This window comes from Salminus brasiliensis, chromosome 16 (genome assembly GCF_030463535.1).
Source record: "Salminus brasiliensis chromosome 16, fSalBra1.hap2, whole genome shotgun sequence".
Lineage (NCBI taxonomy): Eukaryota > Metazoa > Chordata > Actinopteri > Characiformes > Bryconidae > Salminus > Salminus brasiliensis.
In genome coordinates, this window is record NC_132893.1 from 2,744,621 (window position 1) to 2,755,939 (window position 11,319).

An 11,319-nucleotide genomic window follows, 5' to 3' on the forward strand; every position below is an offset into this window, starting at 1 on the left:
AAACACCAACCTTGTGCTTTTACTCACTGGCCACTTTATTGGAAACACTCACCTTTGCACGTCCACTCCCTGGCCACTTTATTGGAAACACATACTTTGTGCTTCCACTCACTGGCCATTTTATTAGACACACCTACCATGTACTTCCACTCACTGGCCACTTTATTAGAAATACCTACCATGTTCTTCCACTCATTGGCCACTTTATTAGAAACACCTACTCTTGCACTTCCATTCACTGGCCACTTTATTATAAACTACCCAACTCATCTGTACTGGATGGAGCACCACCATCATTCCAGAGTTCCACTGCTCCACAGCTCAATGCTGGGGGGCTTTATACCCCTGTAGCCCACGCCTGGCGTTAGGAGGCATGGTGCTACAGGCTGCTCTACAGGGACTAGACAGAAAAGCATTTGGACCTATAGTGTAGATATGTCAGTGCAGAGAAACCGTGATCAGGGTGGACGTACGGGAGAGCACAGGTGTCTCTTCATTTCAGAGCGATTATCTAAGCGTAATTATGCTCGTTAATGTCCTGTCCCTGAGTGCGAGCTGCCCATGTGTGAGACAAAAAGGGGAAATGGTATCAGTGTTGCACATGACAGCAGATGGGCCGCCCGCTGAGTTGGAGCGCGAGAGACCTCCTCCCAGCCTGACAGCTCTGCTCTCTTCCCCAAAAACGCTATGCGTGCTAAGACGAGGCCCGCGGCAGGAGGCACCGTGGTCGTTAGCCTTGTTTTCGGGACAGCAGACACGGCGAGAGGCTCATGAATATGGAGAACCGTCCCGCAACAGAGCTTTCAGACTCCCCGTCCTGAACTCTAATGGACATAGCTGAGTCTCAGAGGAACTGGCTGACTGGCTGACGCACGGTGTACAATACAAGACATGCACTCACAACAGTTGCTATTCATAAAATGTAAAAAAGTTTTATGTTGCCTAGCAACCGTGGCCTACTGTTAATGAACTAACTGTTTACTACGTCACTACTAATACATTTAATGATGAATGGTGCTTCATCCAATACTTTTAGGAGGAGCTGGCGAGATGGGGAAGAGGTACACTCTTGTCTCTAAATGCAATCAAATCCTGACAGCAGTGCTCCCTCCAAAATCAGCAGAAGGCCTTCCTTGGACAGTAGAGTCAGCTATTCCAACAAAACTAGGATAAACTCTTTTAATACCCTTGATTTTGGAAGAAATTAATAGGCAGGTGTCCCAATACTTTTGTCCATTCAGTGTATCATTCCAAACAGAACTCCAGGGCAACAAGAAGATGCTGGTGCACTGTTCTACTGTGCAGCAACTCCAGCATCAGTGCTGTGAGATCTGGGACCAAGATGTTAGCAGCAGATCCTTTGGGTCCTGTTAGTGGTGATGTAGGGTCTCAATGGATCTAATCAAGGAGGCTTGAGCACCCATTGACCCAGTTGTTGACCAGTTCACTGATTGCCCTTTCTTTTTTGGACCGGCTTTGGTAAGTGCTGACCCCTGCATACCAGGAACACCCCACAAGACCTGCCTGGGACCAAGATGTTAGCAGCAGATCCTTTGGGTCCTGTTAATTGTAAGGTGGGGCCTCCATGGATCTAATCAAGGAGGCCCGAGCACCCATTGACCCAGTTGTTGACCAGTTCACTGATTGCCCTTCCTTTTTTGGACTGGTTTTGGTAGGTGCTGACCACTGATAAAGGATAAAGGTGCACGTATTCGTCACTGCATACCTGCCTTGTGTTTCGGAGGTGTTCTGACCCAGTCACCTAGTTTGGTTTAGTTCTTGAAAAAGTGTCTCAGCCATTTTTCCTTCTTCCAACATCTTCATCACCTTCTGGAACTGACTGCCCACTTGCTGCTTGATATGTAGATCCATCCCTTGACGGGTTCCATTGGATCCAGATCATCTTTGCTATTCAGTTATTCAGTCCACTCGTCTAATTGGTGTATTTCATATATGGATTAGAGCTCTTCGCCAGCGGTTATCGGTATTGGTGTCGGCCACAAGAAGATATTGATTACTGACCTGAAATTCCATATCTGAGCATCCTTTAGAAACATAATCCATTTTTTGTAGCAGATTCCAGGCAGAGCCAAAAACAGCAATGCGTTCACCTGACACCCAAACCCCTGAACAGGGCAGTTTCTCAAAGCCGGTATTGACAGAACGATCCGTCACCGGCAGTCACACTCTGACACCTGACTAAGAGGCGCCTAAGAGAGCCAAACAGGTTTAGCGATATCTCACAGTTTATAACAGCGAACCCTTCAAACTATCAATAGATCCAAACTTTAGTCCAAAAATAATAAGCTTTAAGATAGATAATTATGGTAATTAGGTGCCCTGCGGGTTTGACCGTACTCCAAAGCACTGGATGAGCTGTTCTGTACGAGTTAGCTCTGGTTCTAAGCTCACAACAAAGCACAGACACAGCAAACAGCAACTTCAGCACCACGGACAGCGGCAAGCGCTCAAATCGCCACCCTCCTGCTCACCTACAGCATGCAGACCAGCAGAGTCGGCTCATACGTTACCTCACAGCCCGGAGCAGCTCTCCGCTGGCATCCTCCTGCTCCTCCCGCTCCGACACAGAGAGAGAGAGAGCGAGAGAGCAAGAGAGAGAGAGAGAGCTGTACTGTTGTTTAGATCACAGCTAGAGTATCACATTCTCTCGTCCTTTCCCACTGCGGCTTTCCCATTCACACACTCCTCCTTCATCGCTCTACCTCTGCTCAGTGTTACAGCAGTCCTCTAGCTCACTCTCTGTGCCTCTCTCTCTCTCCCTCTCTCTCTCTCTCTCCCTCTCTCTCTCTCTCTGTAACAATCTAATCTCTCTCCCTCAAAATTCACTCCTTGTTTTGCTTTAGTCCTCTCCCTCCCTCACAGTCTACTCTCTCTCACTCTCTCTCTCTCTCGTGCATGTACTCTCGCTCAGTCTATTCTCTCTCTTCCCATATCTCTATCTCTATATCTTCCGCTCTTTCACAATCCTCTCTCTCTCTCTCTCTCTCTCTCTCTCTCTCTCTCTCTGTAACAATCTAATCTCTCTCCCTCAAAAATTTAGATTAATTTGCTTTACGTCTCTCTCCCTCCCTCACAGTCTACCGTCTCTCTCTTTCGCATACTCCCATTCTCTCGCCCACTCTCTCACAATTCACTCTCTCTCTCCCTTTCAATCTCTCTCTATTTCTACCTCTCTTTTTCTCTCTCTTCTTTCTGTCACAATCAACTCTCCCTCTCTCTCTCACAATTTACTCTCACTTCCATACAATCGACTCACTTCTGACACTCTCTCTCTCTCTCTCTCTCACAATTTACTCTCTCTTTCGGTTACAATTTACATTTCTTTCTCGCCCTTATTCGCGCCTCCCTTTCTCTCGCTCTCACAATTTACTCTCTCTCTCTCTTGGGTGGGTGTCTCTGTCTTTCTCTCTTCTGACCCCCCCCTTACATTCAACCTATATTGGCTCTTACACTCTCTCTCCTTCACAACCCTCTCCCTCTCCCTCTCTCTCTCTCTCTCTCGCTTTCATCCCACTCCGGCATTCCTCTTACTCACCTGCACGCTAACAGTCTATCCTGCTCTACACCCCTCCCCTCTCTCTTAGGTGGTCCTGCCCCCGTTTTGTGGGTCGGCGTCAATCCCTCAGCAGCACAAAGCAGTGCAGGGAGCGAGGCTGAGTCAACAACGCTGCATAAAGAGCTTTTGATAGAAAAGCGTTCGCTGCTCTTCTTACGCCGCCCGTCACCGAGCTCGGCAAAGAGCGAAGAATGGAGACGAATTTAACCCACTAATGCATTCTTTCCAAAGTCGCTGAATCAGAGTCGCAGCTGCACCCAAAACCTGCTCTCATCAGCCTTAAACCACACGTACAGACAACAGACGTACAGGAGTACAGGAGTACAGACGTACAGGAGTACAGGAGTACAGACGTACAGGAGTACAGGCACACAACCATACAGGCGTTCAGACGTTCAGGCGTTCAGACGTTCAGACATTCAGACGTTCAGACATTCAGACAATCAGACGTTCAGACGTTCAGACGTTCAGACATTCAGACGTTCAGACATTCAGACAATCAGACGTTCAGACATTCAGACGTTCAGACATTCAGACGTTCAGACGTTCAGACATTCAGACATCCAGGCATACAGATGTTCTGACGTATAGGCATATAGGCATACAGGCACACAGCCATACAGACGTACAAAAATACAGGAGTACAGACGTTCAGACATTCAGACGTTCAGACGTTCAGATGTTCAGACACAGAAGCGTCCAGGTATCCAGCCGCACAGGTGTACGGGCATACAGGTCAGATTGGGAGGGAAACGCTCTCGGGCTGGTCTGGCACAGAGTGAGAGAAGCAGAGGGGTACAAGCACCCCATTTTACCTCAATTGTGATTAATGCAATTTTTTATGTGATTTTTTTGGTAAATTTTGTTTGGTCGTGGCTCAGTGGTCAGAGCTCCAGACTATTGATGACAGGGTTGTGGGTTCGACCCAGGGACCTGGGCTTGGCAAGCTGCCACTGTTGGGCCCTTGAGCAAGGCCCTTCACCCTCTCTCTGCTCCCTGGGTGCTGGAGTTGGCTGCCCACCGCTTTGGGTAGGTGTGTGTGCTCTCACTGCCCCTAGTTCACTAGAGTGTGTGTGTGTGTGTGTGTGTGTGTGTGTGGGTTTACTACCACAGATGGGTCAAATGTGAAGGACTTATTTCGTCCATCTCGGTTTATTTTGGAACTGGAAACTCTAGGAAAGCTTTATCGTAATTCCTCCCCTTCCCTGCAGTAAATATATAAGAAAGCCAATCTTAATTCTTTGGCTCGCTCCCGGCACTAGAGGGGCTTCGATGATTCGCTACACTCTGTTTTCACTCTCAGGCCCACAGAGACAGAATTTTGAGTGGGCTAAATTTAGCACTTTGCCTCTGCTACATTGAAGGGGCTTGCTTGCTTGCTGTTGTGTCACTAAAAGAGAGAGTGTGTGAGAGTGAGTGTGTGTGTGTGTGTGTGGGGGTGGGTGGCACAGTGGAAAGATCAGCACAAAACCTGCACCTCGGAGCTGAAGACTGAACTTCTCTCTGCCAAACAGCGAAATTCATAATTAAATTCCACCCAAAAAACAATTTATTTATTTATTTATTTACTTTTATTTACTTACTTACTTATTATTTTGTAAATATAGCTTTGTAAGTACTACTGGCTGTGTTCAGCCCACTTCTGAATACCTCTGTGGATTTCCTGCTATAGGCCAAGCTGCTGCTGCTCCTAGATGCTCCTGTTTGGCAGTAATAGCCAAAATCACTGAAACAAGTGAGTTCTTCAGTATGTTTGGTGCTTCATTGTGGAGCTGGCATAGCTACACTATATGGACAAAAGTATTGGGACACCTGCTCATTCACTGTTTCTTCCGGAATCAAGGCTATTAATAAGAGCTGATGCTGCTTTTGTTGGAGTATCTGTCTCTACTGCCCAGGGAAGAAGAAGGCTTTCTACTAGTTTTTGTAGAAGCATTGCTGTGAGGGTTTGATTGCATTCAGTGAGATCAGGATGTTGGACGGATGACCACCATCCCAATTCATCACTAACTCCCAAACTCATCCTTCTTCCACTGCTCCACACCTCAATGCTGGGGGGCTTTATACCCCTCTAGCCTACGCCTGGAATGTGTGTGTGTGTGTGCATTTGCACATCTGTGTCAGCAACGGGTGCAACTTAAAGCAGCTGAATACGTACATTCATAAGAAGGGGTGTCCATAAATATTTGGACATGTAGAGTGCATGCTTGATACACAAAAACAAACAAACAAATAAATAAATAAATAAACAAACAAATACAATTCCTACCCTTCCATTACAGCCACGCACACATACACACGCACACACACACACACACACACTCCAGCCTCTAACCTGCTATTTCCGTATATTTGCACAGCTGCCATTCTAACGCTGCATGTAAGGCGAGTGTGTGCGACGGACCATAGGCTTTCTAACCTGAGCTCATAGCTGCATCAGCATACTGCACTAAACTCAAGCAGAAAACCCCACACACACTCCCTCCCTCCCACACACACTCCCTCGCAGCTCCACACAGAGGAGGCGTCTGGGTCTGAATCCCATCCAGGCCTCGGCGCTTCAGCCGAGGGGATGTTTTCGCTCCTGGCTGTGAGTACATTTGGCAGGTGATTAGAGGTGCATTCATTATTCACAAACGATAGACATCTCATTAAGGCAGCAGAGCGAGTGGAGTAGCCGCATGCTAGGCTATGTGCCTCTTCTTCCTCTGCTGAAAAACTCAACTGCATGAGGCCTCACTTGCCTCGTTTTCCTCTCGTTTTTATGTGGGTATGAATGAGCAGGTGTCCCAATACTTTTGTCCATTTTGTGTATCATTTCACACAGAACGCCAGAAATGGACATGTTCCTGTTGATGTTATAAGGTGTGTCTCAGCCTGGACTGCGTTTTGAATAAGATACCTATAATGATATGGACAAAAGTATTGGGACACCTGCTCCTTCATTCATTGTTTCTTCACGCCACCTCACCATCCCCAAGTTTCCAACTTATCCTAAACGTACTGGATGGAGCACCACCATCCATCATTCCAGAGAACACAGGTTTTCCACTGCTCCACAGCTTGATACTGGGGGGCTTTATATCCCTCTAGCCCACGCTTGGCATTAGGCAGCATAGTGTCAATAGGTTCCTAGTGTTTATCTGCTCCAGTGAGGTCCAGTGAGGTCCAGCATTAGTGAGGTCAGGTACTGATGTCCATCCCTAATACTGGGCCCTCTAGTCCATCGGACCCCAGCCCTGGTCCTGGAGGCCCACTGGCCAGCACATATTAGTCTTTAGTAAGTATATGGTTATGACTTATTGAGTCGAGTCAGGTGTGCTGGAGGCAGGGGAAGCCCTAAAATGTGCCAGGCCTCCAGGAGGGGTTGGGTACCACCACTCTAGCCCAGGCTTGGAACTGGGCATGGTGACCTCTCTATGGCAATTCTATGAACATTATACAAGCATGCACAGCATAGTACCTGTGTCAGCAATGAGGGGTGTCCACAAACCAGTCTCAAAGGCACTGTGAAAAAATATTGTAGTTATGAAAATGCTGTGTTCAGTGGCCACTTCGTGCCTCTAAAAGCCCGGACTGAGGTCATCCAGGACTCCCCGCTCCAGCCTGTTCCGCCTCTGAGCAGCCGTGCTGTGAGAGGCCTGCTGTTCCTTGGCAGTTCTGCCCCTTTTAATTGGACAGGAGAACACAGCAGAATCATTATTAGCAACCGTCAAAGCTGCCGCCGTGCCACAGCCTATCTTTCTGCACTGTAGGGAACTGGAATTTCAGTCTCGGTGGCCACAGTGACCAGCATAACCAGCCTCTAATGTGCCCGTGCAACACTGCATATGTAGCATGAGCAACGGGGGGTAAATGAAACATCACACCAAACGTCAAGTTCCCCTCTGGGTCTCCGCTGGAGATCATGATCAGCCGTGCCATCTGAATATGGCTGTATTATAGAATTTGGAACCACGGTGGGCGAGCATGACACCTCATTGTATCAATCTGACACACAATTACTGATATTTCAGAGCAGCTGTGGGGGAATTCTTCAGCAATCATGAAGGTTCTTTTATTTTTTTGAAGGCCATCAGCTGGGAATAGCGGCATTGTCCAAAGCCAACCAGGTCTGACAAGGACCTGATGCCCGGCCAAGATGAAGTATAACATCCTTGAGGAACTTATGGAGGTTCTTCGGTTTGAAATTGTGGAAGAACCTCTTTGAGGAACCTTCAAGGAACCTAAACTAGACACTGATGCTCCGAATGTCGTCTTAGGAAGACGCTTCTCCACTTCTGAACACTGGCTCGCATTTTATCAGAAGTGTTGAGAGGTTAACGACATGCTCGTTGTTGCTGGCAGCAGGGTAAGTAGGTCCGAGCATGAGGGGCAGTGTAATACACTGAGGAACCTTCGAGGTAGCTTTCCTTGACGGTTCCTGAAAGCACCTTAAGAGGTTCCTCCATAGTCTGACACTGAAGATCCTCCAAAAGTTCCTCAAGGATCTTATACTTTTAACAATGCACAAGATGAAGATGGGTTTGAAGATGATGATGCAGCTTGACCCTTCAGGAACCTCTTAGGGTGCTTTGAGGAACCTCCAAGGTATCATAGGGTTCCTCTGTGATCTTACACTGCCCCTTACGCTCGGACCTAATTACCCTGCTGCCTGCAACTACGGGCATGTCGTTAACCTCTCAACACTTCTAAAAAAAAAAGGCGAGCCGCACTGCGGTGAGGATTTGATTGTATTCGCCGACAAGAGCGTTAGTGAGGCCAGGAGGTTGGATGGTGATTACCACCCCTGCTCCACCTCATCATCATCCCCAACGTCACAACTTATCCCAAACGTACTGGATGAAGCTCCACCATCCTCATTCCAGAGAACACAGTTCTTCCACTGCTCCACAGCTCCTGCTGGGGGGCTTTATATCCTTTATAAACGTGCCCCCCGCCCTGGCTTCACACAGATAATAAACTCTTTCTCATGATTATCCATGGAGACAGCTCCGCTGGCCTGTCCCTCTGGATTACTGTGACATTGGAGCACCATGTGGGAGTGTTACGCAACCCAGAGTCTGCCCGAGACACTCTACTGACACCAGCCGCCGTCAACACGAAGCCGAGGTCAGAGGAGTGGAGGTCAGTTGGCATTTCGGTGGCTGTATCTCCAGTTCTTTTTGACGTAATGAGAATCTGGCAGCTGTTCTTTACAGCATGTTGAAATGTCTTGGTGAACGGACCAATAGAAATGGCCGAATTTGGAGATCGGATCGCGCTCGGATTGCGCTTGGCCGTATGAAAAGCCAGGAGTAAACCCCACCATGACGCACTGGGATCGGATGCCGATCAGAGGACCTACGGTACGTTCGCAGGTGGTCGGAGACGGATCTCGTCCACATTTAGTACAACAGGCATAAACTGAATGCCGTGATCGGATGATTGGTTGATTGGTTTCTGTGATCGGGTTTCGTCCAGGCAAACGTCTAACTGTCTTACTTATGTCTGAATCTTGAGAATCTTGTCTGTTAATTGCGCCTAGAGCACACTAGAGGGCGCTCTACTACACTGTTAAAAGGAAACAATTCTTAAGGAATTTTTGGAGGTGCTTCAATTTTAAACTGTGGAGGAACCTCTTAAGGAGCTTTCGAGGAACCTTTAAGAAAGAAGAAAAAGGTTCTTTGGAGGTTCCCCAAAGCACCTTAAGACGTTCCTCCACAGTGTCAAACTGAGGAACCTCCAAAAGTTCCTCAAGGATCTTATACGTTTAACAGTGTGTAGTGTGGTGTAGCTTGCCTAGCCTGGGATTCAAAGCCCAGTCTGCCACAGGGAAGCTAGTGTTGGTACCTACTGCGCTACACTGGTTCCGTCCTGGCCTTAGAACCTGATCTAGTGAACAGTACCACTGCCACTGGTGGCTCTTGGCTTCCATTCATTATTAACCCCTATTAACACGTACAAGCAACGTGTTCCGTTAAGCGGGGCGGCATCCATCAACACTACAGCTCAGAACCTCTTTGCTCATGGCTTAAACGACCTTAGCTGGACTTCCAAAAAACATCTTAGCACCAATGCTGAGTCTTAGAGGGTAAAGCGAGCATTCCACTGCACTCTCTCTCGCTCTACCAGTTAGGAAGATCTCAACACCAAGATGCTTTCGGGAAACTGGGCCCCATTGTATGTTTTATGTATGTCTCAATGGTGCCCCCAAGTGGCAGAGCTAAAGAAAACCAGAAGAGCTCAACGTTTCCTGTGAAACAAGCGGTATAAATGTGTCCTGCCAAACTGGCAACGGAGAAGAGCCCAATTACTCGTCCTCCACAAAAGCAAAGAGAGCAGTGTCGGGCCTGCGGCACTTCCAGAAAAAAGAAAAACCCACAGCACTAAAGAACCCAAGAACCCACTGCTGGGCTTATTACAGCAAGCTCAGGCAGACTCATCAGTGCTGTATCTGTCAGATGGTGGAGAGGGTGCTGTCCAGGGTGCTGACCACTCTCCTCCCTCATAGAGATAGTTCTAATGGATGGCAGATGTGCTGATGATCCCTTTCCACAGTTCCCACCTTCATCTCTTCTCACTTAAGTGGACAGTGAAAGTGCACTGTATGGACAAAAGTATTGGGACACCTGCTTGTTCTCTTGTTTCTACAGTTACTCTTCTTCTGAAGAGTAACTGTACCAACTGTCCAGGGGATGCTTTGTACTAGATTTTGGAGTGAACATTGCTGTGAGGATTTGATTGCATTCGGCAACAAGAACGTAAGTGGGGTTAGGATGTTGGATGGATGGTGTTGGACTGAACCAAACCACCTCATCAGCAACTCCCCAACTCATCCCAAACCTTCGATGGGGCACCACCATCATTCTAGAGAACACAGTTAGCTCCACTGCTTCACAGCTCAATGCTGGGGGGCTTTATACCCCTCTAGCCCACACCTGGCATTAGGTGGCATGGTGCCGATAGGTTCATGTTTACCCGCCCCAGAGAGACCAACTCTATTAGCAGTGCTTCTCTAAAGGGACTAAACGCTAAGCTGTGTGTGTGTATAGCCACATCTGCGTCAGCAATGAGTGCAAAATGTGGCTAAATGCATTGAGAATTTAGAAGAGCTGTCCACAAACATTTGGACAGTGTATATTTGTATGTGGAAGACACAAGGAGTCCTCATCAACACCCGAAAAGTAATGTAGGCTTACTGGTGAGTAGTGTTAGCTTATTAGCTCCTTCTGTCCTGTATTATGCTGCTCTATTACTGCATTGTCCTTCTCTGACCGTTTTACTGACCCCTCCCTGAATCCATACAGGCCCAGAACATGGAGTAAATGATCCAGTCGCCACATTTCCTCTCTGCTCAAGGTCATAACACTGATACAGGGAAACAAGCTTGATACAAATACAGTGGGGGGCTCGCGAGCCTCCAATCAGAGCTGTGAGGAACTACTCAAATCTCCGGTGAGGAAATCAGCTGAAATTATTAGGAATTAACCACACACCCATCTCGAACTGGTTCAATCTCTAGTTGGTCTTCAGAAATAACACAAATTCAGCCTGATTGTGACACTGTGGCCAAAAAATGTCCAGCATCGGGCCTGAATATGAGCGTTGAGACCTACGAACAGGTCAGGAAGTGTGACTTCTGGGGGGCCTCATGACACCCGATCTAATGACACCCGCACTCTCACTAGCACTCTTGTTGCTGGATGCAATCAAATCCTCACTGCAATGCTTCTCCAAAATCTAGTAGAAAGTATTTTTTC

At 47.7% G+C, this 11,319-nt stretch overlaps 1 protein-coding gene across 6 annotated transcripts in view; it reads right to left on the reverse strand.

The window, feature by feature from the left end:
- The window catches only part of gramd1ba (GRAM domain containing 1Ba), an 86,935-nt gene extending 83,992 nt beyond the window's left edge, over positions 1-2,943 (reverse strand). Inside the window, exon 1 of one of the 6 annotated variants that reach the window (XM_072658109.1) lies at positions 2,532-2,943. The gene's annotated coding sequence lies outside the window, so the exon portion shown is untranslated. The remainder of the gene's footprint in view (positions 1-2,531) is intronic. The other 5 variants (XM_072658105.1, XM_072658107.1, XM_072658108.1 and 2 more) reach the window with 5 other exon arrangements.
- Positions 2,944-11,319: the final 8,376 nt, after the last annotated feature.